General features: G+C 39.5%; 1 long non-coding RNA gene across 1 annotated transcript in view; it reads left to right on the plus strand.

Moving 5' to 3' along the window:
• The first annotated feature begins 1,406 nt into the window (after positions 1-1,406).
• Positions 1,407-25,319, plus strand: part of LOC142160484 (uncharacterized) — a 49,356-nt gene continuing 25,443 nt past the window's right edge. The window contains exon 1 of the long non-coding RNA XR_012693238.1: positions 1,407-1,922. This is a non-coding gene — a long non-coding RNA (uncharacterized LOC142160484). The remainder of the gene's footprint in view (positions 1,923-25,319) is intronic.

A 25,319-nucleotide genomic window follows, 5' to 3' on the forward strand; every position in this document is an offset into this window, starting at 1 on the left:
CACATAAGTTAAATACTGGCTGTTTATTCATGTAGAATGAGAGACTGAAATAAGAAGTTTCTGAAGTTAAGATCCTTAATGAATCAGGCCCTTAGTTTGCAAATAAATCTTTAAATTTAACTTTTCTCTGATAATAATCCCCCCTAGATGCTGATTGAATACAGACATTTCAATATTCCAATCATGTTGGTACAGATTACGTTATATTTACGCTACTTATAAATAGCCATGAACGATATCATAAAACTTAATAAATATAAAAGCTTATAATAATGTTACATTTCTTATATTCCCATCCCTATCTTATATGCAGGTGAAACTCTAAGTAACAATTTTTCAGCATTTTGTGTTTCTCCATTCCCTGATATAAACTAGTGCAGTAATGTATTATGGAATGAGTTCAGGTGATGGAGGCCTGGTGTGTTATAGGAGCAGAAATGTTCCCAGCCTGCAAGTCTTTAATTAACCTCTACAGATAGTTCCATGCAAATAAATGTTATTATTTGCAAATACCCATTTAGAAAGCAACATGCTGGTTATAGTGCAAAAAGGGGATTGAAGGCTGTGTGAGTTAAGCATGCTTTCATCCCAACATGAAATATATTATTATTAATGACATAGAGTACCATACGTGACTATAGGCTTTCAGCAGTACATGCAAATGTTTGAAAATAACAAAAGTACAGTAAGTAGATGGAGTACTCTGGCTCTCTTTAATTATGTTAAGGTAAAAGTCCAGCTATGGTTGAATTGTTGGGGTAAAATAAACAAAATAGACCCTAATAATCAATTTTGTAAAAACAATCTCTATTCTGTCTTCATTCATTGTTTAGATACACTCTGGGCCTGATACGGAGTTTGATGCATTTGCATAAAAAAAATGTAAATACCCCACATGGGGTATATCCATATGAATTACATTGATACAATATAATTATATAATTAATCGATGTATTCATACATTGAATTACATTGTATCAGGGTTGATAAAGGGTTCTGGTCCCCTTGGCTAATACACCGGTAGCACCCCCAACCCCCCCCCCCCAATGTGTATAGGTGTATAGGAATACTCCTGCATATGAATATTCAGGAACATTCTCCAGCATTCAAATTTAGACAGATTTAGCCATTCTTGCATGTTCTTGCAACTTTGTTGTCTTCTAGCTGACTTCTGGAAAGTTGGGGTCCTGTTTTGTAAACCTACACCTGCAGTCATTTTCATTACCTCAAACCCCCTCCCACGTAGCCATTTTCATTATGTCCTCTCCTGCAGCCATTTTTATTACCCCCACCGTAGCCATTTTCAATACCTTCTCCCCTGCAGCTATTTTCATTACCTCCCCCCTCTTCAGCCATTACCCCCTGCAGCCATTTTCCTTACTTCTCCACCTGCAGCCCTCCCTCCCTGCATCCATTTTCCATACCTCCTTTCATACAGCTATTTTCCTTACTCCCAGCTACAGCTATTTTCTTTACTTCCCCCCTGCAGCTATTTTCTTTACCTCCCTCATGCAGCTATTTTCCTTATCTTCCCCTGCAGCCATTTTCATTACCTCTTTCCCTGCAGACTTTGCACCCCCTGCAGCAATTTTTCATACCCCTTCAACCATTCCCCTCCTTGCAGCTATTTTCCTTACCTCTCCCAGCAGCTATTTTCCTTACCTACCCCCCTGCAGTAATTTTCCTGACTTCCTCCCATGCAACCAACCCCCCACTGACTCACTTACCTCAGTCACAGTAACATTGTCTTATAACATTTCGGACATCCATCATCTCAGTTCCGTTTATAGAAGGAGTCGGCTTAGGAACAGAATTACTGGTCTCTTCATCAAACACTGGTTTTGGATTTGGCTTTATACAGACATCAATCAAAAGGATTTGGTATCTTTTGTGCTCACATGAACACTTTTACAGAAGAAACTGTGAGTGCATCCCTGTGGGGATTTATCATACATTTATTGTCGTGGGAATCTACAGCATTGTTAACATCTAGTAAACATCCATATTACATTCAGGATTGTTTGTCATAGATATATGGATGTTTATTTTAATTAATTGTTTTAATTAATTTTTTTTATTTTGTGCTGTATTTTATCCCATTATTACCATCATATTTGTGATATATCCACCATTGTGGCTTAGGTTGTTTTGTTCCTGGAATTGAGCGCTTTAGGTTTGCTGTCACCTCAGTCACAGTAATGACTGTTTGCTGCTGTCACGATTCTTACCTTTTCCCAGTTCCAGCGCTGCATCCATTTTGAAGCGGGCGCCTGATACTTCCAGGTTCAGCTGGTCACAAGACCGAGCCGAGGGGCGGGTAATTCAAATGCTGGTACTATTAAAACGGCGCTCTGACACTGTAGCAATGTTAGAGCTACAGGTTACTAACCCCTGACTCCTTCTGGACTACCTCATGTTCCTAGGATCTCTGGTTTCCTTGTGATCTTTCTTGCATCCTGTATTATATGGTGTTAACTCCTCATGTACCAGTCCCCATCTTGCCTTCTGACCTCCCATGGGATTCTGATTCGGTGCTTCATTGTCTCCTCGTATATCATTCCCTGGCTTGCCTTCTGACCTCCCATAGGATTCCGATTCTGTACCGTAGTGCATTCCTGTCTACCAGTCCAGGCTTACTTGACCTTTCTTTGGATATACTTTCTGACTGACTCCCTGCGTTCCTGTTTTCACTTCGGCGCTGCCGACATTTCTTACACTTCCGTGTCACAACTTGAGGCAGACCAGAAGACCGCGACCTGTGAGCTCCTGGCAGCGAAGCCCATACCACCTAACGGCGGTTCTTGGTGAATACCAGGGGGCTTGTTAGATTCCGTACCTTTGGCCAGCCAGTGTTAATCTTGGCTAACAGTGGGAATCCAATTTCCTTAGAGTGATTGTTACAGCTGTCTGTCAGTGCGGGGGCAGGGGATTCTTAGTCAAATCTCATGAGATGTGATAATATTGCTAGACCTGACTAAGAGATACATGGCTGCACTGACAGGCAGCTAACAGCATCAGTTTTGCTGTCAGACTGCCTGTCTGCATAGTGACAGTCAGGGACACCCCTTTAAGACCAGGGGTGGCCCCCGATGATTCCAGACAGCCAATGAGCATGTTATTTTAAAAATAAAAAAGTGAAATGCCGCTGGTGCCGCACCCTAGCAAACTAGCTGCAGCTTGGTCTGCCTATTGGTTGATCAGGCCCTGTATCCATATAATTCAAGGTGTTTATACTTTTACATATGACGGAAAAACACAGAAGAAAGCTATAAATAAAAAATATAGTTAGTAAAAGTTGCAGACATCGAAATGTAGCCAATACATTTCAATAATCTGAAAGTGGAAAACTCCTTCAGTCCACAACTATGACAATTTTTTGGGCATTTCATAATATAAAGCAACTTGGAATTTGGGGTCAGACATGTAACCTGTTTTGACATTTTATATTTGTATTTATTGAATTTGATTAATTTAGGAAAGCAAAGCAAAAAAAGGAGTAAATTTGCACCTTTGTCAAACTATGCTGATTAGCAGGGTAGGTAAATTTAAAATGTGGGGACAGATATATTGTTGGCATTAGGGCATGCCCTAGATCAACTTTAAATGTAATTGTAAAAATAAAACTATCAAGTATTTGTGTGCTACGTGCAAAGCAGCCAGGATTTCCTTACGTGCAAAATAATAATTTGCACTCTTGGCATTGTAACATGGTTTGTCCAGGAGCAAATTTGCTCTTTTCTTTTTGCTGTGCTCTCCATAATAAATCAGGTCCCTTGTCTTTATTACAAAAGTGTTCTGTTTGTTATATGCATGTTGAATTGTATTAGTTTGCTGATCCTTGATACACTAACTGTTTGATCAGTCATCATTCCTATAAATGGATACTTGCCTATGTTGTCTTTGGAGCTTACTTCCCACTAATTTCAAATTCCCCAAACACACAGGCAAAAGAAAACATGGTTGAGCAATCTTAATAATCATTGGTGACAGAAAACAATTAATTAATTACATTGAGAAAAGTACACAGCTAAATTTCATCAATATATTTTGTAGCTGGAAATATAAGAAACATAACGTGTCACAATGTAATGATGACACTGTTAATGTCTTTATAAACCTAACAATGTTGTGCTTCAAAAGCTTTATTTTCCCAATTATTACATGTCATTACTAGTACTTTTAACAGTGTTTGTTAAATATTCATTACATGTAGAACAAGCATTTCAAAGATCCTTTAGCCTACTAAGTCAACTTGCTATAAATAAACAAAGAAATGTTATCCCTTATGTAGATACTGTTTAAGAAAGAACTACAGGGACTGTTCAATTAGCACTAAAAGTGTGGCCCCACAATGCTTCAGGTGCCTAAATGTGGCTACTTGTCCACCTTACGCTTTTTAAGGTGCATATCCACTTCACTGTCCTTGGAGCGGACTCTGAAAAGTTAATCTGCACCTAGTTTAGCCTGTTTGCAGATATGCAGACGGCCACAAAAAGTTAAAAGTATGCAATAAAGATCAGAATTCTACTGATATACTAATAGATTTAGATTAGATTCTGAAGTTTTAAGAACAGAAAAGTCAGATATGCATTATACTAATGTGATAACTTTTAATAATATTTTTTTTACAACAAAGAAGGTGATTGATTAATGAATAGCTGTGATTGGTAAACATATGTTTAATTGTTTTTTTTGTTAATTAAATATTTTATACTTTTTCTTAAAGTGCCTTTGCTGCAGAAATTCAAGTACTGCTTTAACAATTGGAGGTACTGCTGAGATTTCTCATTACAGTTTTCCTGGAGACACTTGGGCTGCTAGCTTTGCAATACTTGGAAAAAGTGCAAGTTGCTCTGAACATGCACTTGCTATTAAATAAATTACAAGTGCGTACCTTTCTAGAAATGTGCATCTGAAATTTTAACACAGATACATGGTTACTATCAAAGGGCTATTGTTTATTGTAGTGCCAAATTAGACACAGTTGCCCATTCCTTGTCAATCTGTTTAATTGCAAGTGCAGAATTACTGGTGGAAAAGGCGGAATATCTAGTACTTAGCCATGAATTAACCCTTTATACACCGCTTGCTGTTTTGGCCTTGATGAATTTAGCACAAGCACAACATGTCTCTGCTGCCATATTTACAAAATAGAAATTAGTGCTCTTGTCCAACCCCTTCATCTTACCATTTGCTGGTGTACTATCCTTAATCCTGCTATGTTCTTACCTAGTGTGCATGAGCATGCATAAGGGGTGGAGGTTTAAGAGGAGAGTACTGATAGGTAAATGATTCCTGCTGAATTAATGGCCACTCATAACTGAAAATTTTTGGACCAAATGTTTACTGCTAGATCTGACATTAAGGATGCACACTTACCATAAACAGATCTCGCTTTTTATAGGGATAAAGGTTTCCATAGGCAAACTGAGACTGGGAATCATGTATAGGATATGCAGTGGTAACAGATAATTGTATTGATAAAATAACAGCTGATGGAATTGGTGAAGTGAAGGCTCTAGGGCCCTATATTCTGCTCAGATAGCTGAGTTAGTAGCGTTCACAAAAATATGTGAGTTGGCGCAAAGATACAAAAACTAAAGATCTACACAGACAGTAGCTATTTATTTGGTGCATTGTGGTGGCTCATAGATTTTTTAACTGCAGCAAGTATTCCAATAGCACACTTTCACCATGTAAAAAAGTTGTTAGATGCTATTCAGTTGCCATTGCACACAAGCAGGACTGATCCAATTGCTTTGGGTAATAAAAGGGCTGATAAAGTTGCAATAGATGCAGTAAGAAGACCACTAGTAACTAACATTTCTTCTCAGAAGGTGAATTTGATGTTGTTTTAGTTAATTACTGATCATAAATGAATCGTAATGTAAAAGTTTTGTTATCACCAGGAAGTGGCCCTCTGGAAGTCGAAGGGATCTGTACAAAACACCAATGGTATATGGAGAGACATAAAGACCAGTGTCCCCAAAGGCTTACCTACCAGCTCTGGCAGAATCAGCTGATGGTCTGACTTATTTAGGCAAGGATGGTATGTGTAGACTTGTTAAAGCCTACTTGTCTGCACCTGATTTCTCTTCTCATGCAGTAAAAAGGCTGGTTCATGCTTTATTTGCCTGAGGAAGAATCCAGATAAAGCCATAAAATGCTGACACATAAAATAACGACATGTAGGAAATACCGAACGATATAAACACTGACAGTAAATGCCGACAGTGTGATTGCCGACACAGAAAATGGCGACAATAACACTGCTGGCATTAATCACTTGTGGAATAAGGTTTTTATGGGGGTTTCAAAACTTGAAAGATTTTTTGGTTTAACTTTTCTTTTGGGCAAATCTCACAATGGATTGAAAGCTTATGAAACTGGACCATTCAGAAGAAAAATGAAGTTGGTAAGTAGGATTGTTTTTTTTTTATTAAAATGTTGTCGTATTCTAGAGGGTTGTGTGTTTTATTTACATTTTGGTTTGTGGGACTTCCTGGCTCAGCTTATGTGGGCAGCTCCATCTTTACCTTCAGTTTTATGTAATTGTATGTAATTTGTTTGTGTCCTGATCCATTCAATATACATTGCTGAGTAATATGTCATATATAGAATATAAATATACTAATCTCCTGCTCATTAGTGTATTTATTATTAAATATACTTATATACTTCAGCTGTATGGTGGTCAGGGGCTGGCAGACAAATTTACACAGCACACGGGCTGATTTATCAATGGATGTTATTGCTTTGTCTTATATATTATTATGGTTTCACTGGTGATAACTCCCATTGGGGGAGCCTGTTTATAAAGCATTGAAGTGGTAGTCCTTGTTGTGATAACATCCTCCCCAGATGGCGTTACCAGAGCAGAACCATTTAAAAGATTCTTTATTCTTAATATAGTACTGTTTGAATTTTTTTTTTTTTATAAACAGGAAATTCATCATGTCTTGCTGGATAATACACAGCATAGGCCCATTTATGAGATGTTTTATTTCATAAACGTAACCGGTTATTGTACAATTACACTTATTTCACAATTATTTGTCCACTATTGTAGCACTGTTCTATTGTATTCTGTGACTGATATTTAATTTTTTTAACTCTACCAGGGACACACTCATGTTAATAAATGCACATATACAGAAATAAATTACTGTCTGCAAAATGGTCAGATATGGAAGAAATGGAAGCATTGTATAAAAAAGCATAAAATACCCTATATTTTCCCTTTAGTATTGCTGTAACTTGCCTTCCATTTATAGCAATAAGGTAATCCATTTAAACACAGATTAAAATCAATGCAGCTTTCAAAACACTACAAAATTAATAGGAAAGGTTGCTAACAGTGGTACTACATTTTACTATGCAGTAATGTCAATCATTGTTGAATAAAATTACTAACCACAATACATTAAAGCCTTCATTAACCAATTACAAAACATGCAGATTATCCACCTGCTAAAAAGTATCCAAGACAACCGATCTCTAGCAGTTGTGGAACTACAAAGTTCAAAAAAATGCCCTGCTAACCATAGCGAAAGCTCATGTAAGCTCAACAACGTCAATGATTTTGTTTTTTACCCTTCATTATTAAGTCTAATTAGACATGCAAGTAATGCATAATTCCTGAGGGTGATGGTACTCATTACAATAAAGTAAATTACAGTGTGCAAGTGTTATTCAGGGAATTCTGAAATAACTTTTTTTAAGCTGCATTTGCAAGCTTAATTGAGAATGGACAATTTTTTTAGTGGTATTCATGTATACAAATATATAAACTAACAAGCACAGCTAATGCTATCCAGTCCACAGATGGATAATTTTATTGGCTATATAATGGACACCATTGTGGGTAGACTATTTAAAGCCTGTTTATGATTCCAATGTAAAATTGGCAAAGATGAGTCAAATTCTACTTTTGCATATTATATTTTAATAGACAGGGAACTGTCATTGAAATCTATATCTAATATTTCGCTGTATGTCAGTTGAACAAGCTATATACAAATATGCAGGAAAGCTGTGGTACCTCTTTCTATAGGTTTTACTAGGAATAAGTAATTATGCAGCTCAATACTCTATTAAAATGTATATTATATTTTATTCATTGTATTGAAAAAGGTTAAAAAATGTATATAGTTACAGGCGCACAATTTTGTCTGTTACCGTTTTCAATCATAAAAAACCATCTTTGTTTATAGGCACAGCTCATGGCAGGCAGATGATACACAGTGAAACAGGACTTCTAGTTAAATACAAAATACAGAAATGTCATTACTTCCAGACATACTTACAACAAGATTCCTTCCGAAGTAGCATCAAAGTGTGTTTTCCTCCACGAAGGAGTAAAATGACTCAATTGCTGTCAATATAATAGCAGCTATATTTGCTGAATGCTAATGTGCACGAGATCTCCTCAGTAAAGAGCGTACAGCACGCCGGGGAAGGACCGCAATGCCAGGAGAAGGAGGTAAGTGCCTTGGGGGCGGCTCGGATCATGGGGGGAGGGGGGGGGGGCGGCTCGGATTACAGGCGGGGGGCCCTCATGGGGGAATGGAGGCCCCCTTAGCCCAGGGGCCTCCATTCCCTTAATCCGGCCCTGTCGGTGTGATGTTGTGCAACCAGTATAATAATAAGCCCAAGTGCATTGTAACATGTACTACAATGAATAAAGTGCATAATGAAAATCTTTAATCCAGGGAATGGATCGTTCAAGTATTTTGCTGATTGCCTATATTTTTATTGTGCACAGTGCACACATTTTAAACTACATTTTAAAGTGCTGTTTTTCTTAAAACTGATATCAGAGTGCACTAAAGAATGTTAGTGTTACTAGTTTGGGTCTGCCAGTCAAATACCATATTAATTAGGGTTTCTGTGACAATAAGTACATTTTAATTCTTATAATATTGCAGTAGTCATGCATTGAAACATGGACATATTGTAAATTACCTCTCAGACTATCCATCCAGAGTGTACCTGCTCTCCAAAGGACTAATATCCGGTCTAGAATATACCGTATTCCCCCATGTATATGACGCTCCACTGTATAAGACGCACCTATATAAATCATGTGAAAAAATTGAGGATAAACATTATCCTCAATTTTTTCACAGAGTATTTGTGCAGCTTATACAGAGGAGAGACAACGCTATAGTCAATTCTGCCTTACCCTGTCAGATGCTTCCTCTGTCCGGTAAAGTCTTCTGTCTTCCATCTGTCTGATCCTGATGCTGGAAACCCACTTAAGGTCTTCTTCGCGATGACCGGATGTCCTTTCAGGACCTTGTCAAGGTCCTGAAAGGGAAAGCATCAGGATCAGACGGACAGAAGAAAGAAGACTTTACCAGACAGAGGAATCATTTGACAGGGTAAGTGCTACTACCCCTGTATAAGATGCACCCAGTTTTTAGACCCAAAATTTTGGGGGAAAAGGTGTGTCTTATACATGGGGAAATACGGTAACTGCTCCCACAAACACTGGACTACCATGCACTTAACTAACACAGGTGCACACACACACACTTGTTTTTATTGCATCATGAGGACCCCTGTCTGGAACATGGCGTATAGAGACACCCCTTTCCTAATGCCCTGTCAACTGAACAATAATAGGGGTATGTGTAGGAGCAGTTTGTCACCAGAGTTACCACATGAGATTTACACTTTGACTTTGCATAAAGTACTGACACGGACTGCAAGATGGGGAAAGTGTCATGTATTTTGACTGTCTGAGGACATCCACATGCCCACTTACACCGAAATCTAGCCATGGAGGCTACAGCCCTGTTCAACCACTGTGCCTCATTTCATCAAGTTTGATCCCCTTTTAAAGCTGGTATGCGGCTCTTTATGTAGAATTTCACCCCTGACCAGTTCCGATCTTTCATTATGGATGGTTCTGCCATGAGGCACGCAACACAGTCTCGCTTTCTGGGCACCGGGAATGTCTGTATAAACCTCATCAGGTGTTTCTCCACAACCTGTACCTCCTTTCTCTCCCAGGATTTCCTCTGCACTTCTTTGCAACCTGAAAGGAAGTAGAGTGGTCCATTATGGCTCCGCAAAATACAGAGAAGGCAGGCATAGTTATTCTGCCTAGCAAAACTGTGTGCTACACCTACCTGTTTAAGCCATGGCTTGGCACTCGTCCCGTGTTGCCAGGTCCACACACCTGCCGTGGTAGTGTCGACTAAACGCTTGGCCACTTGTCTCTTGGTCACGGGTGATTGCTCATCTTTCTACATGTCGCTCTGTAGCTGGACTGGTTCTGAAAAGAAACAGATATGTAAATGACCATGGTAAAAATCAAAAGCATACATCAGATATCAGATTTTCCACTTACCGTCCGTATCAATGTGCATCTCGTCCAAATTCTTGAATTTGAATTTGGCCAGTCTGCCACTCTCAAGACCCATTAACAGTTTGCTGATCTTGGCGAGTTGGATGGTACCTTCTGCCGGTGCACCCTGATGTCGTGCCCAAGGAAGTCTGCTAACTGATCCAGTTCTGTGTCGTTTAGTTTGAAGGCTTTCGAGAGAGAGGCAATGTGCTTTTGAAGCTTCGTGGAAGAGACAGTTTGTGCCCACACTCTCGGGCAAACAATCGTATGCAATCGGAACCTCTGAAGTCTGACAAGGCAGCTTGTCTGGCGAACATGTAGACATTTTGGCTATCCACTGCACATTTGTCACACTTTTCTGTGAGAAGTTCCATTGCAGCTTGCATGGCTGGTGTCAGCAGGATGGGGAATTTTCTCCCTCATTTTCCTCAGATTTCAATGTGAGTGAAGTGCCGGCATAGCTTCCTCTCAACCTTGGAAATCGCTAGGGACACATCTACGTGGGGATCTCTTGAAGAGAAGGTAGTCAGCAACATTTTTAAACTTCCCCTTCCCTTTTTCAATTAAACAATGTCACCTGTGCCGGGGTAACTTTTGCAAGTAGTGCCCAGTGGTTAACCGTAGGCTTGGTGGATAGCCCACTTTGGTAGCCTTGCTGCTTCTCATCGAGGTACTAGTGCATCTTTTTCACATCTTCCGTGAAAGGTAAGATCTGAGGCATGTTCCACTTGAATTCCTTAAGAGTTTTCAAGGCAGCTGATGAGATCAACTCGTTCCACCTCGCCTCATATAGCTTCCTCAAATTTTGTATGTTTTCAACCGCAGCAGTGCAGCCCTCCATCATGGCTTGGCACTCCACAATGCTTGATATCTTTTGCAGGCTGTGCCCGATCTTGAATTCCAGTGAGGGCATCTTAAATGTACCTGTCTCCTCGTTATAGCCAGCCTCCCAGTGTCTAGTACGTTCTGAAGGTTCGATGGGGCGGTAAAGTCTTCCATCCTCTCCAAAGTGGTAGCTCTTCTGGCCTGTAGCAGTAACCTACCCATTTCTCTAATCTTCTGATGGATGTACTCATACCTGCCAGCATCTGATTCGACCTGGTTGAACAGATACTGTCCCATCTGCATAATGCATTGATCATTTTTGACTGCGTGTAAGACTTCATCCTGGGTCATGTCACTCAAGAGCTTCCAAAAGCCATCACTGATGTCAGTGGAACAGGCTGACCAAAGGCGCACAGTGAATGGACTCTGTATTTGCCAGGTGTGAGCTTGTTGCCCCTTCGGTTCAGCTTACATTTCTTCATGTGTCACCACGGGTATTTCCTTGCAAACAAGCCCTGGCAGGCTACACAGTGCATGAAGCCTTGAGCATCCATCTCTTTGCCTCGAAGTTTGCACGGGACCAGAACGCCATGGCCTGTCCTCATTGCCTCAGTATTGTGTGCAAAGTTGCCCCTATTTCGAAGATGTGCCATTTGCATGCATCTTTCTTTCGAGTGCTTGGGGAATTTCAGGGCCCAGGCTACTTCAGTCTCATTGCGGCGAACATGCTCCATGTGCAGGGCAATTTTTAAGAGGGGCTTCTCGCAGTACAGGCAGTATTGCTTTTTGTTATACGCCATGGAGCCATTACTGTTTCTGGATAGCGTTTGGACAGACACTGCGTCGTCTCTCCGACCCTCTGTGTTTAAAACACAGCTAGCAGAAGGTCGAGAATGGTCATACATAGAACTCATCTCTGGGTACCTGCACTCACCACGGGTTGTATTTGATTAAGAATAGGTTTTCCAAATTGGACAACACATTAAGGCTCGAGTAAAGGGACAATGGCTTAGATAAATGTTTTGTCTAGAGTTAAAGCATACAATAGTGACATATTTAGGACTTTGGCTAAGATAAGAGAAATATAAGGGTTAGCATAAGACTATTAGGTGAAGATTTAAGTTAGTGTTTATTTTTGTATGTGAGCTAGTAGACCACCTTGGCCAGTCAACTTACTTGATAAAGAAGATTTGTGTAGTAAACAATATTGGGAACTTCTCATCCAGCGGTTTCTTCATGGATTAGTATCAAAGTAAATTACAGCACATAGTGGGAGGACATTTATCACGACTTTTATCAAAACCATAAATTAGGTACTCAAAATTACTTAAATGGTGTATAAAAGGGGGTAAGGCATCACTGGTGTTAAAATACATGTTTTTATTAGAGTTTTAATGCTGTTTAAATTATGCAAACAGGTGTGGGGATGGAACTATTGTTCCCCTCCCCCAAATGTCCAATTCCATTTGTGCCTATGATAGAGAGCCTCTGTGCAGTAGCTGAATCTTTTAGATGCAGCATGCTCCATTTATGTGTGTTCACTGAACTATCTTACCTGCTGGTTACTCACTGCAGGCCTGTTTCATTAAGGAACATAAATGTCTATATGTGGTGTGCTTTGTGTAAAATCACACTGCATATGCTCAGAACTGGATCATACGCCAGGGAAAGGCGTTCCACAGCAGATACAAGCATTTCAGGATAATAAGGGTAATCTGGTGGCATAGGAAACTGAGGGGAGAAATGGGGCATAGGGGAAGGAGGTGTGTTGTTGACATACTGGGCAACATGGTTGGTGAGGCAGTCCAAAGTACTGTGAATGTTTTGAAAAGCAGAAAGGATTAGGGTGAGGGTTGTATTGATTGGCTTTAAGTTGCTTTGCAAATTTATGTTGCTAGCATACATCTGATCATAAAACAATTGCAGGCTTGAAGGCAGCCCACTGTCTCCTGCTTCCTCATCTTGGGGGTGCTTTTGTGCAGCAGCATCCTCACAGGTAGCATCCATCAGTATCTACATCTCCAGCTAACTTAGTGGATGAAAAAAACATCATAAGCATGTATATTTCTCTCCATAACATCAATGTTTTTGCATCATATTAGTAGATTTCATCACACTCATTTGTCAGTTTATTTTTGGATTTAAATGTGTGTATGTGGAATCGTGCATAGGAAAAATGACACCAAATGATTGCACCATCTTAAAAAACGGAAAACTGCATATCTTTGGCTTGATGGGAATTTGAACTTTGCATCAATTTAAAATATCTAAATGAAAATCCACAGTAATCTTGAAGAACATGGCCAGATTATGCAATAGGCTGACTAGATTGCAGTATAAGGCAAATGGATTTATTTTACTTCCAATTGGCAATTTCATTTGTAAAAGGCAAGTGTATTTTTCTAAAATACAATGTTTTGGAGGGAAATAGTCGTAGGGGGAAAGGATAGAATTAAAGGATCATGTTAATTATTTTAGACACGTTTTGTATTACACTTCCTTGTAGTATTAGATGTTTGTAAACTGCATGTGTAAAAATGTAAATGTGCCCCAATTTAATGTAAAACAAAATACTTAAAAACAAACCTTGTTTCCTGAATACAGACAAGCAATATGTACCTTACCAAAATATCTTGTTGCTTAATCTGAAATTGTTTTATTTAATCAGATGTATTTTGCTCGTGAGCAAATCGATAAAATCTCATAAAGTGTAGTTCCCTTTAGCAGAATGATGATCTTTGTACCTGCTAATTACTGAAAATGTACCAATTTAAGTATATAAAAGACTATGACTATGACTATAGAACTCTGTGTTCCTGCTAATCGCTGGAATTGTACCACTTTAGGTATACAAAGGATTAAGACTATAGAAATGTCAATTTCATTTCTCATTGTTACACAACACTTTTGTGATAAAAAGCATGCAATGCACAAGTTTCTTTAACTGCCGCTTCCTGGGAGTTCCATCTTGGTTTTCTATGCAGGAGAGCAGTGCTTCTCGTATCGAGGCTTTCCTGTATCTCCAACCTGCTGATAGGGAACTCTGTAACGTAGGGTTGCTAAGGTGTCCAAGTGTGGCCATGATAGGTCTCTATGCGTTTCTTCATTCAAGATGACTTCATCAGAGGGTCTTGAGGGAGAGGAAATTAACCATTTTAGATATAGATAAGGGATCCACGACTGTCGTGCCTATGCCTGAGAGCCAATCAGTGAGGACAATGTTGAAAGTCTCATTCACTTACAAACATAAGGGCAGCAAGCTTCACTCGTGCCGAGCTGCAGATATTGACCAGCACAATGGAAAGTTCCTTTGGTCCCATAGCTGGGTACATCTGAAAATGAGGAGAAGAATGCTGCCTATAGGACTGCCAAGCTGTGTGTGCAGTGTCGACTCGGTTGCAGTTACAGCATAATGCAACAATTTTTGCATCATCTCAATAGGTAATACAAATGCATGTCGTACATAGAGGTACGTTAGCTACGGAACATTACTTTCCTTGATGAACCAGGTCCTGCATGTCAAAAGTGATTATGTTTGACATGTGGTGTCATTAGTGTTTTGTTAATATCACTGGGCAACCGCTCTTACTTTGAAAATGTGAAATTCCCTCTTGCACTAATTATTTTTAAATGAATCAATCTAAAATAAAAAAATAAATACTATAAAATTAAAATTACATTACTGGATAAATTAACACATGGAACAAAACATGGTAAATGCGGAAAACTGTAATCCTAACTATATTAATTATATTTTAAGATTAAGAGAAAAGTATATTGTGTCAATATAGACCTGCCCTGTGTGCATTATATAATTGAATATATAATTAAATAGAATTGAGTAAAATATTGTGGCAGGAGTGATAAAATGCCTGCTGAAACCACATCTTGTTGTTTTATACTTTTATGTGCGTATTACTTTAAATGCTTTTAGTAAACATGGCAGAGTTGAGACAATGCCAACATATCTTGCCAAGCATGTTGTCTCAGTGCTTCACTGCGCAGATGCAGATAAATGTATTCTTTTTATCTCTATTGTACCAATCAAAAGACTGAATTAATTTATATAACCAAGTAATTTTGCAATGCTTATATAATGAAGGCCTTTCTAGAATCTTCTACACATTTCTAGTTAGGGCAGTAGCTTTGGGCCTACTGCACATGCTCAGGCTTTTATCAGTTTTAAACCAATAGACAGTCCAAGATTATGTTTATAAATTATATGCAAATGATGTTAGGGTCCTCGCCAATAAAAGCAAGGTATCAGCGACATAACGTTGCCTCAGCTGCAGAATTGCCAAGCACCTGTTGTTACAGCCAAACAACTGCTTGTTACCAGTAGACTTCCTAGCTTTCGTGTTTACATGCCAGGCTGACACAGAGAAAGGCGGGGTCCTAGGGAATAATGAATAATCGATATCTGTGATTAAACATATCTACTGGATAATCTATTGGAAAGTATTTTCTTAAGGTTACTCTTTGTATTATACAAACTTTGCATTATATTTACTCTTTTATATGAATTCTTTACATCAAATAAACTATATATCTGTTAGACAATCTGAGTGTCACGTGTTATTTAATCCACTGCATCCCGAACCCACAGTTTCCAACCGGGAACAAATGCTCTATCCATGTGTGTCAATTTACTTAGTTTGATAATGTTTTATACTGGAAAATGTTAGATTAAGTGAATAATAATACAGAAAATCTTAGTAATATAGTCAATTAGAAAACGTAAGTACCATATGGATAAATAAGAGGAATGCAGCATACATTAGACATTTCATGATAAATAGCTATGGTACAATCTGCGGACTCCGTTCATTATCTGTGCCCTTTCATGTGACTGCTGCATCCTGTGAGACCTTCTGAATGATATGCTGCAAGACCTGGAAGAAGAGCAGAGATGTATTTCCTATATATGGCTTTCATTAATCTTGCTTTGCTGTGTGACAAAAAATGTCTGAGGATCTGATAGGAATAGAGACAGACCAAATTGGAAAATGTAGTGTCTTCTACTCTACAACAATTTGCATCTTTTCATTTAAATAAGCTCTGCAATTCATTTACTGGATCTACTTATTGTAGGCTTGTCTAAGCATGAGGCAACATTGTCTTCTATATTGCTTGCTAATGATATGCAAATAGAGTAGTTAATAGACGACTTCTGTGTTGATACTGCTTTTTATAATTTGTTTCAGAATAGAATCAAAACAGGATTTTGATCTGAGCACAAGAATGCATTTCTTAAAAGCTTGTCTTGAAAAAATAGTTAATCAATTATAAATAAGCACATTACATTACTTCACAATGTATTACTAGGGAAAGAAAGTTTACTAACTTGAATCTGTGTTGTTGCAAAAATTGTTTGATATAATTGTAGTGTATTAAAAAAATGACTGCACATACTCAATAATCCACTGAGCCTGGGGTTGCCGCACAGGCTGTGGCTTGTTAATTTCAACAGTATGCAAACAGAAGGTAAAATAAGACATTTGTTACAACATAGCAGACTTAATAGAACAGTCCAAAAACTAGCAAAACACATATTCAACATGATAGAGACTGCAGACTACAGTCTATAGATTCAACATTCCCATATCTAACAATAATCTAAGTTGATCAACTAGTTGACTGGCTTGTTTCTACTGTAACTAGTTATGAACAGCAAATTTTAAATGATAATTCTTTTGCAAACAACTAAACAGTAATCTAATTTTAATTACACCAATCAAATTTAGTTGTAATCTGCTGCACTTTAATCACATTGGGCCTTATTTAGACTCAGACGCATATGTGTACTGTAAGTACATAGAAAAAGATGTATGCAAAAAGTGTACTTAATGGTGGATATTGGGCTTGTGTTAGCTATTTTACTGTGCTAGCTGGCTAATAGCGCCCAAAGACAACCTCCACACCAGAGCAGCAAACACTCTGTAGCTCTTATGGGTACTAATCACCTAGGGAAGTAGCTAGCAAAGTAAATGTACTTTATATTGTAAAAACACAACATACTTTCAGTAATTCAAGCACTTTCAACTGAACAAGTACCAGGATGTTCAGTGCACCAAATTCCAACGTACAACCCTATTCTAGAGGATTAATAGCCACCATTCCCAGAGTTCTGATCCAGTTGTGATCCACAATCATTCATCCTTAGCCTGCAAGGCAAGAACATTTATAAAACCAATCTGGTTCCCACTGTGGTTTGCATTCATATAAGGAGGGGAACTAGATAACTGAATCATACCAGATTGGCACCCATTTATTGAAGAGCTGACGCTGGCTTTCCCTCATTCCTCACATAGTCAGCAGGCCCCATGCTGTGCTCAGCTCTGGGAAGTCTACTCGGTAGTGTTGTTAAACAGTGGGGTCCCACTTGTCCATACAAAGGACACCCTGGTATCTGGGCAGTCCCTCCCCCTAGTTTTTTGGGCAAAATTATGCTCCCAGCTGACCCCGGAATTTCCTGTGGAATATGACCGACCACTGGACATGGCCCACTAGAGTAATGCCAGTGGTCGGTGCTACTAATCAGTGTAGTGCCGATAGCGGGCGACCCCCTCAAACTCAAGTGACAGTAGCTATTTTGGAGGGCATGGTATAGATTACAGTGATGACTAGTAAATCCACCTGGTGACATTTAAGAACATCAAATGCTTTAATATTATAATAAAGTATATACTTAATATTAAATATAATTTATATTAGAAAAGGGAATGCAAGGTTCACAATTATTTTCAGTCAGCCTGAACTCTGATCTCACCAGAATAACGTGTGTATGTTGAGTTATATCTCAGATGTTAAAGAAAGCAAAAAAATCTTATAGGATCACAACTCAGTCACCAGGAGGGATATAGAGAAATGAGGCTCTTTTAGTTGCTGCCTAATAACCACAGAGATGAAAATGTCCAGCCCTTCTCAAAACCATAATCAAATACAACATATAAGGCCCAGCACTGCACATCTTATTTAACAGTTGAAATAACTTGTTGGGCTACATTGTATTTATTTTATAGACTAACAAGGATCTGCTTGATTGCATATTCTTTTTTGACTGGAATGCAGATACCTTGTAAAATATTACCACTGCTTAATAACATTTATTCACACTAAACATATCTGAACCATTACACTCTAAAGCTGAAGTAACACTGGACCCTATCTGTTGTACTGATATCTCTATATGTGTCCAACTCAAAAACAATAGTTGCATTTCCATTCATTTATGTTTGTTTTCTATTTTCAAAATGCCAGCCTTTCAAGCAGAATTGGTTGCTTATGTTAGTTAAGCTGTTTGTTTGGCTGACTCATCTGCTATTTTCTTACCCTGAGCAACTAGCTCTGTATTGCTTGTATGTGCCTGGAGCTTGAAAATTGCTGTCTTTCTAGTTAACTGAATAACATCTAATAACTGCTGTATTTGTTTAGAATGGGCTATAGTAGTGCATGTTACCATTAGGTAATTTCAAAGGCACCACAGAGTGCCAAAATTGTGAACTACACCAAAAGCATATCAGCTGTCTATAAAGATGTGGACTATTTCCTTTCTGGCAAGTTCTGCAACTTGTGCTGAGTGTGGTGGTGCTGGTGGACTTGCTTCCATAATTGCAGTATCATTTACCACTGTATAGCCAGTACATAGCTCCCCTGTGTCTGTCTGTGACAGCTATTATCAAAGGGAGTGTCTCTTATGTCTGGCCTTGCTGTAAATGTTTGACTTACGTATTGGAGACTCATGGGAGCCAGTCTATGTGCAGAAATAAAAATAAAAATTTGTGTTAATTTTGAGTGCATTATTATTAGAGTCTCTGATATTATCCACCCTCTGTCCCTCATGCAGAACATATGGGAGAAATTAACTGGGTTCAGCGTGTTACACCATTTAATTGTAATATTTGTGGGTCCCATTTGGGCTAATTCCCACTTTGTGAATCGTGCTAAAGAAATGTAGAAATGTGCCCAGCCGCGAGGTGCCCGTCAAGAGGATGAAGCTAGAAGTAAAGAAGGAATAAAGAATAAAGACAACTCACCATTCCTGATTTCCATCATCGGTAAGTGTCCATCTTTTTTTGCAGGTCCCGGCAGCAGGGGGCAAATGAGCCAATCAGTGCTTACTTTCCCTTGCTGGCCTATTGGCGGGCCGGATAGGTCAGCCAATATTGGCTCACCTCCGGCCGCTACCCTGCCATGAGAAGAGGACAGCGAGTCAAGAAAAGAAGACGCCAGAAGAAGCACTCGCCGGAAAGAAGGCAGCAGACGCCGAGATCAAGCCCAAGAAGAGATCGTCGGTGGGGAGCCCTTGTAAGGGCTAAGAGCGCCCCTGCTAAGTGATCAGCAGGGACCCAAGCGCTGAAGAGAAGCCACGCCACCGGCTGGAGGGTCTGGAAGACCCAAAGATGCAGAGCAGGTAATAGTCCTAGCTCTGTAGGTAGGGCACAAAGCCCATGGGAACAGTTCAGCCACTAGGCCCATTAGCAAGGTTGGAGGACACAAGGCCCTGTCGCAGTTAGCATATAGGTAGGAATTATTCAGGCACAAGGCCCCATAAGTAGTTAGGGACGAGGCAACAGGCCCCTGTAGCTAGTTTGGGCACAAGGCCCCTTAATTAGGATTGGGCACAAGGCCTATAGGTGGCTTGGGCACAAAGACCTAAGTCAGTTTAGGGTACAAGACCCCTAGTCAGTTCTGGGTACAAGGCCCATTAATTTTCAGGGTGTAAGGCCCTTTAGTTAGTTTCATAGGACACAAGGCCCTTGAGTAAGTTGGGGCGTGAGGCCCATCATTAGGGAGGGCACAAGGCCGTTTACGCAGAGGATGCTAGGTCCTGTATTGTTAGGAGGGAGATAGACCCTTATAGGGTAGATGGGAATTAGACTCTTGTGGTTAGAAGTACATTAGGTTCCCTGTGTTAGCAGGGTAGTAGGTCCTTACAGTTTATAGCAGATGATAAGCCTTGATTTAGCAGGGCGCTAGGGCCATGGTAGTTGGTAGTGAAGAGGACACTTGGTCCCTTGATAGTGAATAGTTCAATGCTAGGTTTGAGAGGGGCATATAAGGCCCCTCTCACCTGTCCGAAAGGGCACCTATAGTACTGAGCCCCAAGACAAGGTGGTTTTAACAGCCAGGGTTCAGGCCGGGGGCGGAGGCCTGTAGAACGGGTGAGTACCAGTGGACATGGGTGGTCCAGGACGAGTGAGTAGCAACAGGATTAGTCTGCCCAGAGAGGAGAAGTGACCATTGATGAGGTGGTCACTGGCAGGTAACTTATTGAATTGGTTGTTATTTGTATGCACTTGTCTCCTTTAGTGTATTCCCCTGCAGGGTCCAGGAGTCAGACCTTCGCTAAAGATGATGCTGAGATGTAGAGCGGCTGGGGTGGATCCTTTTGTGGGCGGTAGGTGGTCATTGTTTAGAAGGTAAGACATCTGTGTGCGTCTGTTCTGTTCCCCGCAAGCCTTACAGAGACATGTCTTATTAGTGCTGAGTTAAGGAGTGCAACAACTGCATGTGGTGTCTGTAGAGTTAGGTCATGACCCAAAACGACATCTTGAAATCTGTCTATTAGAAGAGCAGCTACTGCAACAGCCTTAACACAAATGGATGGGTAGTGATTTGACAATGGTGTCTAGTTGTACGCTATATGAACCTCTTGTCCTTTGTGAATAACCATAGATCTGTATTAGAATATCTGCTGCATATCCTGAAGCTTCAATACAGAGGAGAGTGAAATGTTTTGTGTAATCAGGTATACCCAAAGCAGGTGCAGTGGTGAGTGCAGTTTTTAAGTTTTGGCATGCAATCACTGTGGCTTGGGTTTGAGTGACTTTGTCACCAAGTGAGGTCTTGACAGGGGATTGCAGTTTGAGAGCAATGATGGAAATACCTGGTATCCAATTTCTGTAGTAACCATACATACCAAGAAATGCGTGTTCTGCATTTGTGGTAGTGTGACATCTAGGATTGCTTGTATGCTATCTGGTGCTAGATGTCTTTGTCCCTGTGTAGGGACATGAGCTAAGTATTTTACTTGGGTTGACAAGGCTGTAATTTATCTTTTGAAACCTTATATGCTGTATCCGTAAAATGTTGGGGTAGATGATATGTGTCTGTGAGTGAGTGTTCAAATAAATTAAAGAACAACAATAAATCATCATCATATTGTGGGAGTACTGACCCATGAGAGGCTTGGTATGATTGCAGATAGTCATGTAAGGCTTGTGAGAAGATACTGGCGCTATTGATGAACTCTTGGGAAAGTCTAGTCCAGGTATATTGAACCCCTTGGTATGCAAATGCTAACAAGTATTTGCAGTCTGGGTGTAGAGGGACAAAGAAAAATGCAGAGCGAAGATCTATGACTGTGAAATTTGTGGCTGATTGGGATATTTGCATAAGGATAACAGCAGGGCTAGTTACTACAGGGTACTGCAAAAAGACAACTTAATTTATAGCCCTTAGTCCATGATTCAATCTGTATCCCATGGTCCACACTTTTGCACTGGGAGATTGGAGTGTTGGCCAAGCTATTTCTTCTTATATTCTGCAGCAACAGTTGCTGAAAAACAGGTAAAACACAGTTTTCTGCTCCAGGTTTCAAGGAATACTGAGGTACTCTGCGTGGCTGTCTGCTTGGTTGTAATTGGACCAACACAGTGGATGCATTAGCTATCAGTCCTGTGTCTGATTTGGATATGGACCATAAATTAGGATCAATTTATTAACGCATGCCATTGATTTCGTGCACCAACTTCGGATCTCAAAATGAGGCAAAACGTCATTTCCAGGAAAATATTGATGCAAAACTCTCAAGAGTTTTGGATTGAAATCTTCTATATATAGCCCTCCTTCATTTTTTCATGTGCCATTTTACAACAGGCAGCATATAGGGTGGAGATTAGTTGCAGCTCTGTTCTGAAAATAGCGTTCAGGGTGAAAGAGGAACAGAGGAAACAATAGAATACTTGTAATTGTTGTAAAGCAGTTCTGTAGAGATCAGTCAGCTAGAATAGTTTGCTGATCAATTGGTTTTACTTTCAATCTACACAAAAGGGGGGTGACTGCACCAGGTAATCCATTAATCCTCCTCTAATTATATAGATCCCTATTTTACACTGACAAAGTTTGAATACCTATGGAGGAGGGGTGCACCTGATCATGAAGTTATTTGTAACCCAAAATTAAAGACGAAAAAAGAGAGAATGACCATACAGGGCACTCTTAATGGATATAAACATATATATTTATATTATATTCATATGTTTTAAAATCTTTAAAATAAATCTTTATTAATTCAATTGTAAGAACATTTATCTAGTAGCGAAATATTAAAAATTGTGATTGAAACATACACTGGGATATAACAAAAAAATCCTGTTAAATTAGACAATGATATTGCTATATATATAATATATATCACTGTCTAATTTAACAGGATTTTTTTGTTATATCCCAGTGTATGTTTCAATCACAATTTTTAATATTTCGCTACAAGATAAATGTTCTTACAAATGAATTAATAAAGATTTATTCTAAAGATTTTAAAACATATGAATATAATATAAATATATTTGTTTATATCCATTAAGAGTGCCCCATATGGTCATTCTCTCTTTTTTCATCTTTAATTTTGGGTTACAAATTTACTTTCAATCTGTCAGAAAGTTTAGACGGAAGAGTGGCTATTGGTTGTTATTATTGCATATATAGCAGTACTAGTATATAAACTGATTTAGATATCATTTTGAACTAAGTAGTATATGTAGCAGAGAAAAACAGTGTACCTTTGCTGTATGACTATTAGCTGCAGAATCCAAAAAGCAAATAGATCTATTCCTTTTAAAATTTTACATTTTTTTAGTGAAAGTAATCTTGTGTGGGGCAATGACATTTGAATTAATTTTTTTTTAAAAAATGGGTGTTTGCTTGTGAGTGTCACTGCAGTACAATCCCTCCAAAAAAGTATATTCTAAACATTTTTCTATTTTGCAATACTTGTCAATTTGTAAAGGGCCATTCAGTGGTATCTATATTTATAAAAGGGTGTTTGCGTATGAGTGTCAACACAGCTGCACACCCCATAAAATGCTATATATTCTAATCTTTCTATTTTTAAATACTTGTCAATTTATAAAGGGCCGTTCACTGACATCTACATTAAAAAAGGTTGTTTACGTGTGAGGGTTTTCTCTGGACACTTTTGACATTCAGCAACTGCATGTAGAAGTACAGATAGATCAATAGTTGCCCTTCCCCCACAGGTAAGTATGTGTAATGCTCACATTTATGCAGAGTTCATTGCTCAAAACATCTGTCTTGACAATGCAATTGAAAGTCTTTGTTTAAAGATAAGTTTTTAAAGCCTTGATAAGGAGGGTGAGGGTAGGCTAATAGAATAATGGGGTTGGTACTGGATTTATGTGTGTGTTGGGTGTGCTGTAATATCGAGGCTAGGAAGTTTATAGGTGGTGGATGCTGGGTGTGTAAGATGGGGTGGTAAGAAGTGTAGGCGAAAGCGGTATAAATGCTCTTATATTGTTGCTCTTACAAGAGCAGTTGGTGTATTGCCTTTGTAGTGGACGGTGGTAGGTGTCCTTAGGGGCGGCTGCGTGGTGCTTCTTGCTTGTGGAGAACGGCGGGGGAGGCAGTAGCTGGGCCGAGCGGTTGGCTGTAGCGGCAGCTGGAACGCACTGTGCGTTCCAACTGCCGGACTTCCGGGTATCGGGTGGAGCGCACAGGCGCCTGTGCGTTCCACTGCTAGGTGTTAGTGCCACTTGGTTCTCGCTCTGTTCGCGGCCGCTGGATCCGGAGAGAGTGTGTCAAAGTTGATTAGGGACATGGGGGATCTGTTGGTGATCGTTTTGGGTGCTTGTGTCCTTGTTTCCCAATGCGTTTCGTCCTTGGACTTCGTCAGGGATACGCTATGTGTTGGAATTGGAGAGCCGAATAGACTGACTAATTATTTTTAGAATTGAATGGGAGAAAGCAAATGCAATGATGGAAAACTACAAAATCCTTAATTTAAACAGCTCACTGTAGACTTTGGCCAAAATCTGTGAATTTTGGGACAGTTGTGAGGGATCATTAGAAGATAGACTGGCCATTTCTCGAAGGACAAAGCATTCATCATGAAAAAACGAACAGACAGTTCAGATAGGCCAATAGTTCCCTTCCCACACAAAAAAGTAATTATGTAATACTCACAGATTTGGCTGACCAAAACATGTCTTGACAATGCAATTGAAAGTCCATATTCTGAGAAATTAAGTAGACAGAATTTGGCCCTGACAAATAATACATGTAGAGATGGTGATATGATGGCTATCAATTTACGCTATGTGATGGAGTTAGAGAACCATATAGAATGATTATGACAAGAGAGGCCATAAGCCAAACACACTTAAACTCATGCGTTTGTGCGAGCGCCATTCAGTTACCCAGTGTCACGCTTCAAAGTAAGTAACAGCTATGGAGCCCAGGATGTGATTAATAATATATGTGTTTATTGATCAAAATGCAGATAAATAGTACAAACCAAATAGTGCTGAAAATGCCATCAGAGATGACTGGATACTGGTTGCAAGGAGTACTGCAGATACAGGAGGAATGGTGAGATGAAGAGGGCTCCGGAGTAGAGATAAGAAGTCCAAAACCACAGGCAAACCAGGAGACAAACCAAAGGGAAGGCAGCAAAACAACAATGACCAGCACAGAAGAGAGAGAGAGAGGCCTGAATAACTAGGAAACACCCAGGTGCAGGAGATAATAAATGAGACCCCTAGTACTAACAAAGGAAAAGCACAATAGCAGCACCTCTGGTGAATAGAGGTACTGCCAACATATATACAATGCACACAATAATAAAATCCAAAGTCCAGAAGGGAGTTGCTGCCAAGCAAAGCAGCATGCAATGCAGACAGCTGCAGCAGATCCTGACACCCAGGTCTCCAGCATTTCCAGCCAATAAGATCCACAGCATGAGTCTTAGGCTTCTCTATATATTTTCTTTGGATACTGGGTGTCTTTGTTTGCTGCACTGAATACCTTCCCCCTGCACTGCAAATGTATCTGTTTTATTTCATTACTTTCTGTGTTAACCAATTTTGCTTTTCCTTATCACATAGGAGGGACAGTAGGC

Source organism: Mixophyes fleayi, chromosome 6, assembly GCF_038048845.1.
Source record: "Mixophyes fleayi isolate aMixFle1 chromosome 6, aMixFle1.hap1, whole genome shotgun sequence".
Taxonomy (NCBI): domain Eukaryota; kingdom Metazoa; phylum Chordata; class Amphibia; order Anura; family Limnodynastidae; genus Mixophyes; species Mixophyes fleayi.